The sequence below is a fragment of the Ursus arctos genome, unplaced genomic scaffold (genome assembly GCF_023065955.2).
Source record: "Ursus arctos isolate Adak ecotype North America unplaced genomic scaffold, UrsArc2.0 scaffold_17, whole genome shotgun sequence".
Lineage (NCBI taxonomy): Eukaryota > Metazoa > Chordata > Mammalia > Carnivora > Ursidae > Ursus > Ursus arctos.
In genome coordinates this window covers 12,500,128-12,516,705 of record NW_026622841.1, presented here as the reverse complement: position 1 = coordinate 12,516,705, position 16,578 = coordinate 12,500,128, and the positions used below count along the sequence as shown (strand labels likewise).

General features: G+C 41.7%; 1 protein-coding gene across 1 annotated transcript in view; it reads left to right on the top strand.

The window, feature by feature from the left end:
* Positions 1-10,509: 10,509 nt before the first annotated feature.
* The window catches only part of SERPINB7 (serpin family B member 7), a 54,464-nt gene continuing 48,395 nt past the window's right edge, over positions 10,510-16,578 (top strand). Inside the window, exon 1 of the mRNA XM_026495953.3 lies at positions 10,510-10,587. The gene's annotated coding sequence lies outside the window, so the exon portion shown is untranslated. The remainder of the gene's footprint in view (positions 10,588-16,578) is intronic.

Genomic DNA, 16,578 nt, shown 5'->3' with positions numbered 1-16,578 from the left:
TTTAAAAATTTGAGAAAACTTAAAAAGAAATCCTTCTTATTTTCTATTCAAGATAACATGAGGTGATAATCAGATAATAATGGCCATGATACATTTACTGTCTTCTCAGTACCCTCTTGGTAAGTACTTCCTTCCAGAACTTTCTCAGAGATGTGAGCAAAACAGAGGATCCCCTCAATTCTCCCTTCCCTAAATCTGTCTTAGAAGAGACAGTCCAAAATCAACCATTGCTTCCCTCCTGAGGTGCTGGGACCCCCTCTTCTACTACTAACAGTGCTGGCAGCTGACGATAGCTTTTCTTTACCATCAGGGCACTGAAGGATGGGGCTGACTTCACTCTCTAATAATAAAGATGTTATAAAGTAGCAATATTCCAGTAGTCTCTGGGCACAGTGGGTTTAACTGTGGTACAATGGAGAGACTTGAAGCAACCCTGATGGGTGGAGAAAAACGAGTTGTATCTTGGCATCTACTTCTCACTTTAAACATCCTGAAGAGACAGTGAATGGAACCAGTCCAGTGAATGCTGGATCCTTTGACATGAACTTGGCATGCGCTGTGCAGGAGCACGGAGGTACACATGGACCAAAGGCCTTGGGTGTGACCATAGCCGAGCTGCATGGCACTCACTTTGCTTGGCCTCCATCTGTTAAAAAGACTCTGAATGACTGCCCACTCCAAGACTGCAGACATAGAACCCCAAAGTCCTCTTGAAGGGATGGGAACTGAGCTGATAGTCATCACTTAGAGTCAAAGCAGGGAATACTTCTCACAGAGGGGCCTTCAGAAGCACTAATATGGGTGCTCGGCTAAGAAAGGAGGACTCAGAGAGACAGCAACTAAATCAGCCCCTGAGAGCACAGCTGGGAGGGGCGCTAGAGTCAGGATCCTGAGCCTCTTTGTAGGATAGAGCCAAGAGCTTTTTAGGGCACCCGGCCTGGGATGGGGAGAACACAGCTATTTTCACTCTTCAAAAAGCAAATGTTATGTGTCAATTATATCTCAGTAAAAAAAAAAAGAAAATATGGGCAATGGACCTGGATAGACATTTCTCCAAAGAAGACATCTAAATGGCCAACAGGTACATGAAAAGATGCTCAACGTCACTAATCATCAGAGAAATGCAAATCAAAACCACAATGAGATATCATCTCACACTTGATAGGAAAAGAAAAGAGAGAACAAGTGTTGGCAGGGATGTAAATAAAAAGGAGCCCTTATGTCAGTGAGAATGTAAATTGGTTCAGCCATTACTGACCACAGTACAGAGGTTCCTCAGAAAATTAAAAATAGGACTGCTGTATGACCCAGCAATCCTATTTCTGGGTACATATCCAGTGAAAATGAAATCAGTATATGGAAGAGATATCTGCACTCCCATGTTCTTTGCAGCATTATTCACAATAGCCAAGACAGGAAAACAACCCAGTGTCCATCACTTAGAGCCATGAAACTATTCAATATGATACCATGCCAGAGGAGACATGTCCTTACACGTCTGTCTCATTACATAGGATGTGCAGCACAAAGAGTGAACCCTAATATAAACTATGGATTTTTAATAAGAATGTATCTAAGTAATTACCAATTTAACTAATAATAATGATAGTATTGGCTCATCGGTTGTAACAAATATATGACACTAAAGCCACATGTTAATAATGAGGAAATTGGAAGGGGTGGCAAAGAAGGTAGGTGGGAAGTCTCTTTGCTCAATTTTTCTATAAACCTAAAACCGCTCCAAAAAACTTAAAAGACTAGTAATTAAAAAAAAAAAAAAGGAAGATCTCCTTTACCTGGATTTCAAAAACAAAGAAGTCTCTACTTTTTTCTTTGATGTTTTCTGATAGTATTTTGTTTTCACTTCTAACATTTTTATTCTCTTTCATACTTAAAAGCTCTGCTGAGTTTGTCAGTGGTCTTTTTTCCCCTTATTTCAAGAACACTGAGCTCCAGATGAGTGTTTGGTATATACAATGTCACAGCGACTCAGACAGAATTGCTGGTTTCCTAACCAACTTCACATCTATACCTCAATGCACAGGGAAGCCTGGTATTCCCCCATGGCCAGTAAATAGCATCAAACCAGAATCTGAGTCATTGTGCATCAGTGGGGCATAGAACATCAATTTTTCTTCGGTCTTTTTGCTCTGAGTGGCCTCCTGCATGTGAAATTGCTGCAAAATTAGAAGGCAAAGTGAAAAAAAAAATCACCACCTGGATAGTGGTCCAGAGAGAGATTTGTCTGTGTATTTACTAGTAAGTATAGCTTTTCCCCTTTACTTCTAAATCTGTCATTTTTTTTTCCTCAGAAATTTTCAGGAGCAGAATGGAATGGCAGACATGAAGACTTAATGGAGACCACCTTGAGGGGCAATCCCCACCCTCAAACTTCTGTGTTGAGGAATCTAGCTCATTCTCCTGGTGCTGTCCTTGAAGTGCCTGGATTAGTGGGGTGACTATAATCTTGGTATGACTGGCTCAGGCCTGACTTACCTCTGTTGCCCTTGTATGATAATCGGTAGCTTCCTATTTCACATTCAAAAGTGTCCTGGTTTGGATGATTAGGCATATGGCTTTCCCACCTTAATGCTACCAGATATTATGTCATGGTCTGAGGTCATCCTATTGAGTTAGTTACCTAAGGCAACAGAGAAGAGCTGCTGGTAGGAGGCTCCAGTTCTTCTGGTGACAGTAACACTGATGCTTGACCAGCTCTCAGGCTTTGCTTTAGTGTCCCATGTTCCTTTGATTTTCTTCCTGAGAGCACCATCCCTCTTCTTGCTCTGGGGTCTTTCTGAGGGGAGCTACTCCTTATATGTCTTATTCTGGGAGAAGCTTCTTTTATTTCTTTCCGTTGGGGCACTTGTTTCTTCTTTGTGTCAGTAGAGAAAGCAGAGCTCAGTGAGGCACCCAGCCTACCCTTAACCAGACACAAAAAGGCACATATACCTCCAGGCAGCACCAGATTTGCTGCCCAAGAGTGAATCACTTTAAAAGACTTTTGTCATTTCATTATTCATTGATACCTTGGTTCATTTCTTGAAGAAATATTTCTTGAGCATGTACTAAATTCTAGGCTCTATGTTAAGCTGTATGTATATATAATGAATACCAAAAAAGCCTTAGTACTTGTCTTCATAAGCAAAGAAGGCAGACTTCAGAACAGTAATGACACCTGGATGCTGGGCACTGTGAGAAGGCTGTTATGGGCAAGGACAAGTGATGAGGATGGAGTGATGGATGGGGACCTCCAAGTGGAAAGCCCTGTAGCTATTTCAGGGAATGAGGACTTTCTTCTGAGGAAAATGACTTGATCAGATTTGCATTCTGGAAACATCACTTGGGCTTCCAAATGGCCATCTTTATAATGGGAAAGATGCATTATAAGCTAAATAAAATATATCACAAGGAGCATTTTCCATGTTAATAATCATTTTGGCAGAACTAGAAGGGTTTTAGAGGTGTGGACACAATGACTGCTCATCGTTTATTTTGTTCATATGTAGATACCATCTTTGACAATTTAGGTGTGACAGTGAAGGCGCCATTAATATGCTTAATTGGGTGATGGAATTGTTCGGTAATGTGGACGTGAGTCACGGTCACCCACGACAGCTCTGATATGTCCATGCCAAGAATCCCCCAGTCTAGTCCCCAAGTATCTTTGACTATCAGTGTTGAAAAGACTGTGTGTTAAGAGGGAAAAAGGCTTTTGGCTGACATTTACTAGACTGGGATTTGGCAGGATTTTCAGGTTCTACGTGGGATCTATGGAATTTTTTTTTTTTAAACTGCTTTCTGTTAACGAAATCTTTATAAGGTCTTATAGAGCATGCACCAGACTAACAGACTGCACTTGATCTCACTGGTTATGGTGGGTCCTTCAGAATCCCACCCCTTACTTCCATAGTGCCCCAAATCCTCTTCGAGATTCCCCACTATTCTCTTCCTTGGGTTGGCTCAGTTTGGAATCTGCTCCCCTCTCTGGTGCCACAGAAGTCACCTGTGACATCGCCAAGAGGTTCATGAAAGTGCCGCCCTCTGTTGGTGCTGTGTCCAGACTACATTGGATCAAGTCTCCTTGGGTTCCTGGACCTGCCGCTCCTGCCCAAGGGGGCCCAAGGATTTGGTGTGAGGCGGAAATGCAGTGCTTGCTGTGGAAGCTGGGTCGGAAACCTCTTGCTACCTGTCTGCTGTATCTCATCCCATCATTCCCAAGCAGGGCTGTGTTGCTGTCCCAGTCTCGTTCAAGGATGATGCAGAGGCTATTTGAACTATCCCATGAAGCTTTTCTGCTTTGGGACTCAGGCTTGAGTATGGGAGGAACATGACCTGAGCATATGGGTGGACTGCTTGTACAACTGCCCTTTGTCTCGGAACCTGAGCCACCATCCTTGGGTCATGGACGCCCCGACTCTCCTCCTGAACATGAATTCTTTCCAGAATGCTCCCTGATTCCTCATGCAGATAGGCTCCAGCGGGCTCTCTCATCACTTCTTCAAACATGTCCTTGCCACCCACATTCCTGTGTGGGCCACAGGTCCATCTGGGACCCTGGCCACACTCCTCACTCTTCACTTCCAGATGTCATCTTCCAAACCTCTTAACTTGCAACCTCATTACACACTCGCAATCCGTCTTCTCTGTTTTGCTTTTCTCCTTGGCACTTATCACTCTCATATATTTTGTTTATTTTGTTTATTGACAGTCTCTCTCCACTAGTATGTGAACTTCATAAGGGCCAGGGTTTTTTTAAATCTTTTTTTGCTGTCTCAGTGCCAGTAAGGCTTAGAGCATACTAGTTGCTCAATAAATATCAGTTGAATCAATTAAGGAATTCTTTAAATGCTTCAGTGTTCTGAGTGTCTACTATGTTCTTGATTTGGAAAATGAGGAGCATTCATTGGTCTGAGTGAGATATGCTGGATGGGGGCTGATGCAGTGAACTTGGCCCAGACCTCATCTGACAATTCTAATAGGATTGTTCACTAGTTAAATGAAGGTGACCCCAGGCTACAAAGAGGAAAAATGTTTTATTTCTGTGTACACAATCTCTTCTGATAAAGAAGATGAAAGAGCCTATATACTCCCACATGAGATGGTTTAAGATACACCTTGTGTTGAGCTGGGTTCCCCAGAACATCTAAGCCACAGTTTAGGAGAGTCACTGACCACTGAGGTCAGCTGACCCATTGCAGTGATGCTCACAAGTGGAAGGGAAAGTCCAACCTGGCTGAGTGAGAGGTGTTGATAATAGGGAGCTGAACAGTTTAGTGGTTGCCAGTTTGTTAGGATGCCATTCAAATTAAGTACAATTGTTAAGGATGGTCAGGGGTCTCTGGCATCTCCAAAACGAAGTGTCATAGTGTTATATAATATAACTGGATTTTCCAGTTACAGCTAAATTTTATTCGGCTTTTACACTAAGTTACAACCTCTTTGTTAAGCAGTGTGTCTTGGCCTCCTCCTGGTGGGTGAGACAATAATATGAGATGCTTATAAAATATAATCTGTGCTTGTGGGAGACCATGATGACAACAATGGCAATGAGAACTAACATTTATTGAGGTATTACTGTATGTCAGGTACCATTTTAAGTATTTTACCAATTTTTTAAAAAGATTTTATTTATTTATTTGGCAGAGAGAGAGAGGCAGTGAGAGAGGGAACACAAGTGGGGGGTGGGGTGGGAGAGGGAGAAGCAGGCTTCCGGCTGAGCAGGGAGCCTGATGCGGGGCTCGATCCTGGAACGCTGGGATCATGACCTGAGCTGAAGGCAGACGCTTAACGACTGAGCCACCCAGGCGCCCCGTATTTTACCAATTTGATCCCCACAAGTGTATGTGATGACACTCGGTCACTTGGACTGAGACTTAGAGAATGTCAGTAACTTGCCTAAGGTCCCATTGTTGGTGGTAGAGCCAAGATTTGAGCCCAAGCAGCTTGACTTCAGAGTCTCTGTTTTATCCTCTGCACCATTGTTATAATGGTACTTGGTACATTTGTGAAAGTTGGAGGGAGGGTTGGATTGGCAATTTAGAGGCCTGGGTTCTAACTCTGCTTCTGCCACAGCTCCTCTTAAAATCAGTAGTCCCTAAACACTGAGCTAACTGACACTTGCTTAAGGGCTGTGGATGTGTTGCTGCAGCTCCCCGTCCTATCACTAGATGGCAGACTTGGTGGCGGGAGGGAGCAGAGGGTGTGGTAGGTATACAGTATTTAGTTTGTAAATCTGGTCTTGTATCCTACTAGTAAAATAGTTTATGAGCTATTTCAGTCATGCAATATAAATATTTATTAAATTTATACTCACTAAATTTGTTTCAGTTTGTATTTAATAGTTCCATTTGTTCTATTTGTTCAATGTATACAGTAGCTACAAAAGAAATACAATAAATCAGATAGCAGGGAATTTGGCTGCCTTCGTGACAATGACTAGAACAGTGTCTGGCCTACAGTCAGGACTCAACAATATTTGAGATTTTCTTTTCTTTTTTTCATGTTGTAAGGGTTTCATTTTCCTTTTTGTTTTGAACAAATGTTAACGTTATAGAAAAGTTACAAACGTATTACAAAGAGTTGCCTTATATCCCTCACTCCATTTACTGTGCTGTTAACATCTTATATCACCTTAGTAGAGATATCACGAATAAAAAATTGACATTGGTACAGCCTTATTAACTAAAGTAAAAACCTTATTTGAATTTTACCCCTTTTTTCCACTAATGTCCTCTTTCTGTTCTGGGACCATACTTAGGGTTTCACCTTGCATTTAGTTATTATTTTTTTTTAGTCTCCTCCAGTCTGTAAAAGTTCCTTGGTTTTTCTTGGTATTTCGTGACCTTGACAGTTTTTATTGATCCATTATTTTACAGACTGCCCCTTAGTTTGGATCTGTCCAATGTATTCTCCTAATTGGAGTGAGATGATGTATTTTGGGCAAGAACACCAGAAGAATGATGTTGTGTCCTCGTCTGTGCACCACATCTGGGTGTTCATGATATTGATATGTCTTATTGCTGGTGACGTTTACCTCAATCACTTGGGTGATGTGATGATTGCTAGGTTTTTCTATTGTAAAGTAACTTTTTTACACCTTTGTAGTTAATAAATACCTTTGAGGAGAGTTTTTGGAGATAATGCGAATCTTGTATCTCCTCAAACTTTGCCCACAAACTTTAGTGTCTTTTTCTGCTTTACATTACTCTCTTATCCATTTGGCCAAATCACTATACTCTGGGCTCTATTCTTCATTCTTATATGACTCCATAGTCCTTACACTGAAGTGTGGATAAGAGAGTGGAATGTGCATATGCTCTACAACTACTACTTATTGACTGGTTCAGATAAAGGTTTTTTACTGATCTATAATTAAATTCCTGAACTGGACCTCTCTGGACCCCACTTTGGATATTTTTAAAGTGAGAAACTGTGCTCTGAAAAAAAAAATATTGGAAGCAAATTTCAACAGTAATTAATGGAATAGGATCTACCCTCTTAAATCCATTGCAATTGTAAAGAGATGTTGTATTTATAAAAATTTGCCCAGTTGAATAAACATTAAAAATTATAGATAATTATAAAGAAAAAATTCATTAATTCTTCCCTTAACTCTAATGTTTGTTAAGATTATGCCAATATCCTTCAGAATTTTCCCATATATATATATATATATATATACACACACACACACACATATTTTAATTTCTATTTTAGAAAGGATCATATTGCATATGTCATGTTAAGCTTGATTTGTGTACTTACTATGTTAAATAATTCTTAAGAGCAGTACAGTATTCATTTACAGGACATAGCAGTATTTATATAAATAATTCCTTATTATTGTATATTTTCAGTTGGCTTAGTTTTTAAATTTTAAATGTGTCAGATGATAATTGGAGATACTATTTGAGGGTTACTTGTCCCCTTGATGTCTCATATCCACCTTCTAGACTTTCTGCGTACACTACCTTCATTAGGAAAGAGTATGCTATTGGACAGCGCTGAGGTTCCTCAATGGATTTTTTAGATAATAGCCTTGAAAGTCAAGCTTTTGCTTGCATATACCTGAATCTGGGAGACTAGGCTCTTTAAATTTCCAAGATTTGGCACAAAAAATGCAGGGTGCAAACTATGAGAGAAGCAGAATATGCAGTTAATTTGACACGTGTGTGTACACATTTCTGTTAAGTATGTATGTGGGTCTGAAACAGCTTATTCACAGACTTATAATCAGTTTCAGTAGTTTTTCCACTTTATACTTCCACCAGCAGTGTCTGAGAAGTACCTGTTCAAGTCTTTTGCACATTTTTCTATTGGGTTGTCTTTCCTTTTATTATTGATATATAGAACTACTTTATGTATTTGCATAACATTTTAATGGGAGGGGATGAGGAAAAGGGATGTACTTATACCCTCAGTCTAGCCTTGGCAATGAGTCTAATTTTCCTTTATCCATAGGGTGTGTGTGTGTGTATGTGTGTGTGTGTGTGTGTGTGTGTGTGTGTGTGTGGTGAGGGCATGCGTGGGATGTTGTTTCTATGAAGGACTAGTGACCTTCTGATAGTTTATTATATTGTGCCATGCTCCCTACCTTTCTTATCATTTCTAACCTGGCAGTTAATCCATAGGCCAAGGCATCCAGTAAGATGGAGGCTGAGTATCCCCAACCCAGATAAATGGAAATAGAGAGTAGAAGTGGTTCTATAAATCAGTGATGCTGGCTGGCTTTATTTAACACGAACAGGGAGGTGTCCTTATTTCAGCACACAGATGTTACATTTCTATGCTCCACTGTCATGGGGCCATGGCTGTATTTAACAACAAAGGCAAAGTGACAATAATTTTGTGATGTAGATAGGATTTTCATTTTCCATACAGGTCATGGTGAAATGCAAACATGAAAAGTCTTTTTGTAAAACATAATTTAGAAAATGTCCAGGTGTGTATGAAGGATGTTTATAGTCATGGCCAATCAGAAATACTACTCGGGGGGCGCCTGGGTGGCACAGCGGTTAGGCGTCTGCCTTCGGCTCAGGGCGTGATCCTGGCGTTGTGGGATCGAGCCCCACATCAGGCTCCTCCGCTATGAGCCTGCTTCTTCCTCTCCCACTCCCCCTGCTTGTATTCCCTCTCTCACTGACTGTCTCTATCTCTGTTGAATAAATAAATAAAATCTTAACAACAAAAAAAAAAAGAAATACTACTTGGACCACAATTAAGTACATATTTCTCAAGTGCTTACCAGGTTTCTTACAGTGTATTAAATCTTTGGGATTTTAAGGCAACATGGCTTGCTTTCTGTGCTCAGGAAAAGGTCTTGCAGGAGTGACTTAGAAGTGACAATATAAAATTATATATAAAAAGTGGAAAATTCAGTAAAATACATGACGAAAGCATATTATCAAGAAAGGAAGAAATAAATATGGGCTCATGATAATATGGAAGACGGTGAAAATGGGGGATTTGAGGTGGACCTTGAGTAATACAAGAATCTTATAGGTACAGTTCTCATACATCCTAGATTTTCCAGGGCTGTCTCAGTCAGTTATTATAATAATAATTACATTTATTAAATACCTACTATCTACTAAGTACTTTCTATATGCTACTTATAATCCTCTCAATCATAAATTTTGTAAAATTCTCCCCATTTTTCAAACAAGCAAAGCAAGATATACAGAGCTTGCCAAAGGTCGCGTGGGTACAAGTTGAGGAGCTGGAATTTCCAGTACACCACACCCTTCCATATTCTGCCACCAGAAGCGTGCTTCTGAGAAGACGTATCCTGATGTTGGTTCTGAATATATGGTCTCTGCTATGTATTGGGCTGTCAGCATTTCTCCAGAGTTGCACATTGCCATCTGTTATTGGCAAGAACTATTTATGTGTTGCAAGCTTTTCCTGAGATCCAGGACTTGAGTTACTGCATCTTTCAGGGATACTATTCGAGCTCTAGATAACGACTGTTGTGGGAATGGCTGAAGCCCAGGCATTGGGTCAGTCCTGGGCAGATAACAGGATTGTCTACGTGTGCTTGGCCCCTCTTGGCTCTGGCTGACCCTTATGTTTCTCCCCTCCCTGTGTTCTATTCTGCTGACTCTGATTCTTGGCTTTTAACTGATAACCTGCTCTAAGTCCAAGTACACACAGTTTAGATGGGAATGTGAAAGGAGAGTCTTTAGAATGTTTTCTTTCTGTGGCTGGTTTGGTTTGCTTGCTCATGATTAAATGGTAGCATGAATAACAGACACCAAAGCACTGCTGTAGGCTTGCTGCTGAGCAGGGGGATGCCATGTGCTTTCCTGAGCTGGACAGGGAAGACTATTTGGTGTGCCTCCTTGGTGTCCCTTCCATGATTTTCTTTGTAGAGCGTCTGGGAGAGGGGAGGGGCTTCAGTGCTTTGCTGTCACCACTGCTGCTATTGTCACCAGCCTCTCCCTCAAGGGTTGAGCCAGTGGGAATTCTGGGGAACTTTCCCTGGGCCTTGGCAGAGATGATGCGGGAGGAGTGAGGACTCAGGAGGGAGGAGGCAGGAGGAACCTGAGCCCAGCAGTGCAGGTGGCAGATCAGCAGTGGGAGGAGGTAAGTGGCATTCTTATGCATGCTGGTTTATTCTAGAGTATTCTCAGACACCCTAAAAAGGATCAACAACCCTGAGGGCTGTCTGTGTGAGCATTCATCTGCCTTCAGAGTAACAGCTTTGCCTGCAGTATCTGGGCTTCTGGCAGTCAGACAATGCCTTGCTTGGTAAAACCGTAGTCTCCTGCGCTTCCCTGAAGGCATCATAAACTCCCCTATTCACTCTCTATTCTCTACAGGGTTGTAGAGTGATTTTAAGATTAGAATGACAGTGGATGGCAGCCTCTATCACGTTGGCCAACATTTAGATATAAGAAAATTAGCATTGTTCTTTACTGTAGTGAAAAATGCCTACCACCTGCTGGATAAATCCAAGCTTATAAGAGATAATTTAAACATTGAATATACTTAATGCTTGTGTCTGGGCTTCCTATCCCCTGGGCGTAACAACAGTACTTAATAAATGTGTGAATGAATGAGTGGATATTCACAAACTAGTCTTTTCTACCTTTTTTTTTTTAAATAACAAATGATCTAAGACCCTGATGTCAAGTTGCATGTCAGCTCCCCGATCCAAAACAAAAGCTAGAAACAATAATACATGATGATAAAAATTCCCCCCAAAATTTGCTAGGTGTTAGACACTCTCTGTTGGTGATATTTTCATTATTATCAATGATATTTGGCAACTTCAGCAACAGTGGGGAGAGGCTTGAGCTTGATGTTGTTTTTAGAAATGTTTTTGAGTACTTGATAAACTTATTTAGAATCAAAAGTTCTCAAAAAAAAAAAAAAAAGTCCAAAGCTGGGTGCAGCTGAGCTTTAGAATATCTCTGTGCTTTAAATGTTGTCTTCTATAGTAGTGTATAGCCTGGACCTCTCTGCTCATAAAGATGAACTAGAGCGTGGGCTTCTTATTGGGCCCCCTATAAGGCATGACACAGAGGAGAGGAAGGACAAGGACTATTTATATTTTGTGAGGCCCTAACATCTGTGGTGAGAATAGAAATGGTAGCAACAGGAAACCTTGCATTTAATCACAGTTGTGGCTGGAAGATTTTGATTCAAAGTCTGTGGTAGGGTTTTCAATGCTAATATATCAGTAGAGAAGCTTATATTTATGTTGATAAATAAAATAGCATTGATTCCTCAACAGGGATGAAGTAAAACTGTTCTGGAAGTTTTTCTTAAAAAAGAGGTATTAAGTCTCCCGTTTGTCTGAAAAGTGCTTAGAGATCTACATGGGGTGGAATGAAACCTAAGTTTCATAGTAGGGAAGTGTGCTGTTTTATTCATGTTTCATGAGTGAAGATGGGGTCTGGGTTTGCCCCAAAGCAAACACAGATTTCCTCCTTTATTCTTTGAGAACTAATCAGATTATGTTTTCCTGTCTGAACTGGGTTGTGTTGCCACGGGTGATGCTGCCTAGAACACCAGCAAAGAGATAAGAGCTTCACAAGTGACGTTTTATAGGGACAAGCCCTATAGTCTTAGAATGTTCCCCAGAGGAGCAAAGACAGGGATAGGTTGGTCTTCAGGGCCGTCCAGAGAGAGGCTGAAGCCCCAAGGACGGTGATTCTCTACGCCTGAGCCCTGCCCTCCAACTCAGTCGACCTCACTGGCTTCTCTCCTCACTTCTGTCAGAAAGAGTTTGAGCAGCATTTCTCCTGCAAAGCCTCCTGCAGCCACACCCGCTCCCCCAAAGCTCTTTCCAAGTATCTTTCGCCATCACAGAGCATGGACTACTAGGGGAGAGGCAGGGAAAATGTCTTAGGTTTCCTCCTGCCCACAGTGTTTAAACTGAAGTGTTGAATTGAGATGGCATTTCATGCCATAGTTAGAGGCTTTCTGTTTTTTTTTTTTTTTTCCTACTTCGGAAATGATGAAAAACACTTTTTTCTTTACTGCTTCTTTTCTTCTCATTGCTGCCCCCCCCCTTTTTTTTTCAATTTTTCTTTCCCTGTGAGAAGTCAGGAAATTTTTGGATGGGAAGAGGCATGAATAGGGATAAAAATCAGGGATGAGATGAGAAGGATCCGAGTTTCTTTCTACTGGTCCCCTTGGTATATAATTAGCCTGTTCTCGTGGCAGACATTGGAGTTTGCTGGGACAGACACTGAACAAAATTCACTGGCAGTAGTATCATTTTAAAGGTGAGTTAGTGTGGTGCCTGGGTGGCTCAGTTAGTTAAGTGTCTGCCTTCAGCTCAGGTCATGATGCCAGGGCTCTGGGATCGAGCCCCATGTTGGGCTCTCTGCTCAGTGGGAAGTCTGCTTCTCCCTCTCCCACTCTCCCTGCTTTTGTGCTCTCGCTCTCTCTCCTTCTCTGTCAAATAAAATCTTAAAAAAAATAAAGATGAGTTAGTGAGGCAAGCGGTGCTTAAAAGATGGGCACTTTGAAGAATTTTAAAAATCTTTATTCAACTGTGGATAAGAATTGTATCACATCACTAATAAAAGGATGCAGTTCTCTATGTAAGGCCATTGTTAAGGTTGGACAGTATGTTATTACCTATCACCAAAGGTGGAAACAAATAGGGACAGCATTCGTTGAGATAAATATTTACATGTGAACCTTTGAAGTTTAAAAGTAGGATTCTGTTGTCTGTGCACAAGATATTATGTAATGAAAGCATGCCTCAGGGAATACAAAGTAAAGACCAGAGCTCTTTTCTCACACATGTTGCTACCTGTTCAGGCTCAGATTATGAACTTTACTGTGTGCCAGGTCTCAGAAAATCATTATGCGGGGTGGGGGCATGAAATGTTTCAGCAAAGTGGTTGGGAGTGTATATTCCTACCCCTTGACGGTGACTGGCCGTTTCTGTCCATGGGGCACAGAGAACCGATTTATGAGTGGTTTGCTCCCAGCCCCCCTGGAGGATCCACCGAGGGATCCAGTGACAACACCAGAGTCTAAGAGCGATCCCGACCTGTCTCTCGGTAAAGATTATAAAAGCCACGCAGCCATTCATCTCATACGATGGAGTGGGTCTGGGCTTCCACTGCATCCCAGTTGAAATCAGGGTGGAGAATAAATGGAGATTCCTGCCTCCATGGTCAGAAATTTTTGAGGATCTGGTGAAGGAGATTTTGTGGGACTAGAAGGCATTAGGCAGTTAGGCCTGGCACTATGGCTTCCTCCAAGATTCCTGTCCTATATTTTAGATTTTGCCAATTGTTTCCAGAATCTTGGGTGGACTCAGTGTGTGTGTGTGTTTGTGTGTGCGTATGTGTTGTGTGAGGAAAGATTTCAAATGTAAATACTAGCACCACACTTAGCAAACTATGAGTAGAGCTCCCCTTCAAGTTTATAGTCTAGTTTGCCTCTCGGTTAAGTTTTAGATTCTGAGGGATCCTTTCCTGTTTGTTGTTCATCCCTCAACTACAAGTGGCTTTACCAGGAGGGTGTGTTGCCCGTGTATTCTAGTAACCACTTCCTCAAACCTGGTGTCAGTGTCACACTGCCACAGTCTCACACCACCTGCCCCCTACTCCCTCATACACACACTTTGTACAACTGCCATTGCTAACTCTGTGGTCCACACAGCAGGCAACAAATGGCATGACTGGTGTGACTTTACAATGTTCACAGATAGAGAGCCCCAGAAATTTTTACTAGTATCAGGACCAACGCTGATCCTAACTGCCTAGCCACACCCACAGCCAGACACCATCCACAGACATTCCTTCTTTTTCCTCTGATATTTGTGCATTTCCGGCTGGTGAAAAGTGGCACACGGGACTTAAATTGTATGGTGAACACGTTTTCACTGTCTCAAACAGATTAGTTAATATAAAGGGAAGCAAAATGTCATGAACTGCTTTCTTAAAGATGCTACCTGCTTCACTAAAGCACTCAGAAATATAACCACTGTTTAGAAACTGGCTCTAAATAACAGTGACTTAGCCATTTTCATCTAGTGTCAGATCATCTGTATCCTCCACCCTGGAGAGAGAGTGGTTGACTGTGGAGAGATGTTTCAGGGACAGTTATAGGGAAGTGATTCTTTAGGGCCTGAGCCCCTTTACATGAACAGATGCTCATATCATCTGGATTTTTGGTAGATGTGACATCAAGAAGGCTCTCATGGAAATCCTGGTGCCTGTGTGTGATAGGCCCACTCCCTTCTAGCTCCTCACCCTCTCACCGAGATGAATAGCCACTGTGAGGCTCCCACTCCCCACTTTGGCACAAAGCCCAGCTCTTCAAAGGCATCCTCACAGCATGCAAGTTCCCTCAACAACAAAGAGCAAGAACTTGGCCTTGTGGCCAGGGTCCAAGAGTCTTAGTATTAAACCCTAAATATGTAAGAAAGATTTCAAAGGGATGTCAAGACTTGGTTAGAATCATCACTGAGTGCAGACCCGCTTCTTGGTCAGTGGCTGTCAAGCAGTTGTTCTTCATCACCTGCGTGTGCACATGAAGTAATACTTGCCCTTACTGTGAGCAGTGCTGCATGATCTATTTTATTCTGTTTGTCTGTTCTTGTGTGTCCTGTCCTATTCTATCTTATCGTATACAACTGTATTTCAGTTTTTAAAAATACTTTATTTATTTTGAGAAGGAGAGAGAGAAAGATGGAGGGAGAGGCAGAGAAAGAGAATCTCAAGCAGACTCCCTTCTGAGCATGGAGCCCAATGCGGGGCTCAATCTCATGACCCTGGCATCATGACCTCAGCCATAATCCAAGAGTCAGATACTTAACTGACTGAGCCACCCAGGCGCCCCTCCTTTTTTTTTTAAATGCTGATGTCCATCCACTAAATAGATTTCATTTCCCCCAGTGAGTTACAATCTGCAGTTTGGAAAGCAGTATTTTAGGTAATATGAATGTTACTGACTCTTGCCTACTAAAATTGATGGCAAGGAAACAATATATATTTTCCTTCACACAGAAACATGACACAGGGACCTAATGGAGAGCACTCAGGTCTCTCTGGGCATATGTATCTTTTTCTTTCACAACTGGATGGATTATTTTAAAGTCCTGATTTCCTTTTTATTTCATTACCTAGCTTTTCTCTTCCTTCCCCCCACCCCCCAGTCTGTTTCTTTATGCCTTTGACCACTCGCTCCACCAGGCACTTGAAGAGCTGCCATGTTCTCAGCTGTCTCTGAACCCTTGTGTGTGTGGCTCTGGCTTCCTTTCTGCCCCTGTAGGCCTGATCAATTCTAGTTTATCTCTGCTAAGTTTCTCCGGTCACTCTAGTTCTCCATGAACTCTATTTCTTGGTTGTTTAGACAGCACCCCCTGTGGCACTTTTTGTGCTGCCTTGTAATTGCTCATAAAGGGTCTCCTTTCCAAACTTTGGGCCTACTGAAGTGGGACAGGGTTTTTAAAAATTTACCTACCACAGTATTCCCATGGTATAGCACAAGGCCCAGCATCTAGTAGGCTCTTGAAGCAAATTTGTGGGATGAATGAGTAGATGAATGGAACTACTGAATGGGGGAGGGGGAAGCCACTAGATGAAGGATTTGAATGGGCAACCTTATTAAAATAACTTCTATTATCATTAATATTCTTCTTTCGTTTTGTGCACAATGCCAAAATGTCCATGGAATTTCCTTCTGAAATAAGATCGTGAGGTTTTTCTCTTATCTCTGGTGGTATAGTCTTTGTATCTTAATTCAGATCATACCTGCCCAAGATATTACACTATTACTGAATCGGACTTATAGATTGTTATGTGCATTAGTATGTGTATCGAGTGGTAGGAGATGTAGTGGCCTCCTAGACATGTTTATGGGCTGAAAGGAAATGGGACAAGATTGTATACATTAAGGATCCTAGCTTCAGGCACATTCATGAAAACCTGCATGTGCCGGGGATCTGATCTGCATGGTTTTCATTGGCATGGTTTTGAACTGTGTATGTTGGCTGACGCAGCCACTGCATGTGGTGTTTGGTGCATACAAGCAATCACACTAGTTCTCCGGCAGATCAAATATTGAAGAGGAAGTTTTTTTCCTTGTAATGGCATTTTCAGC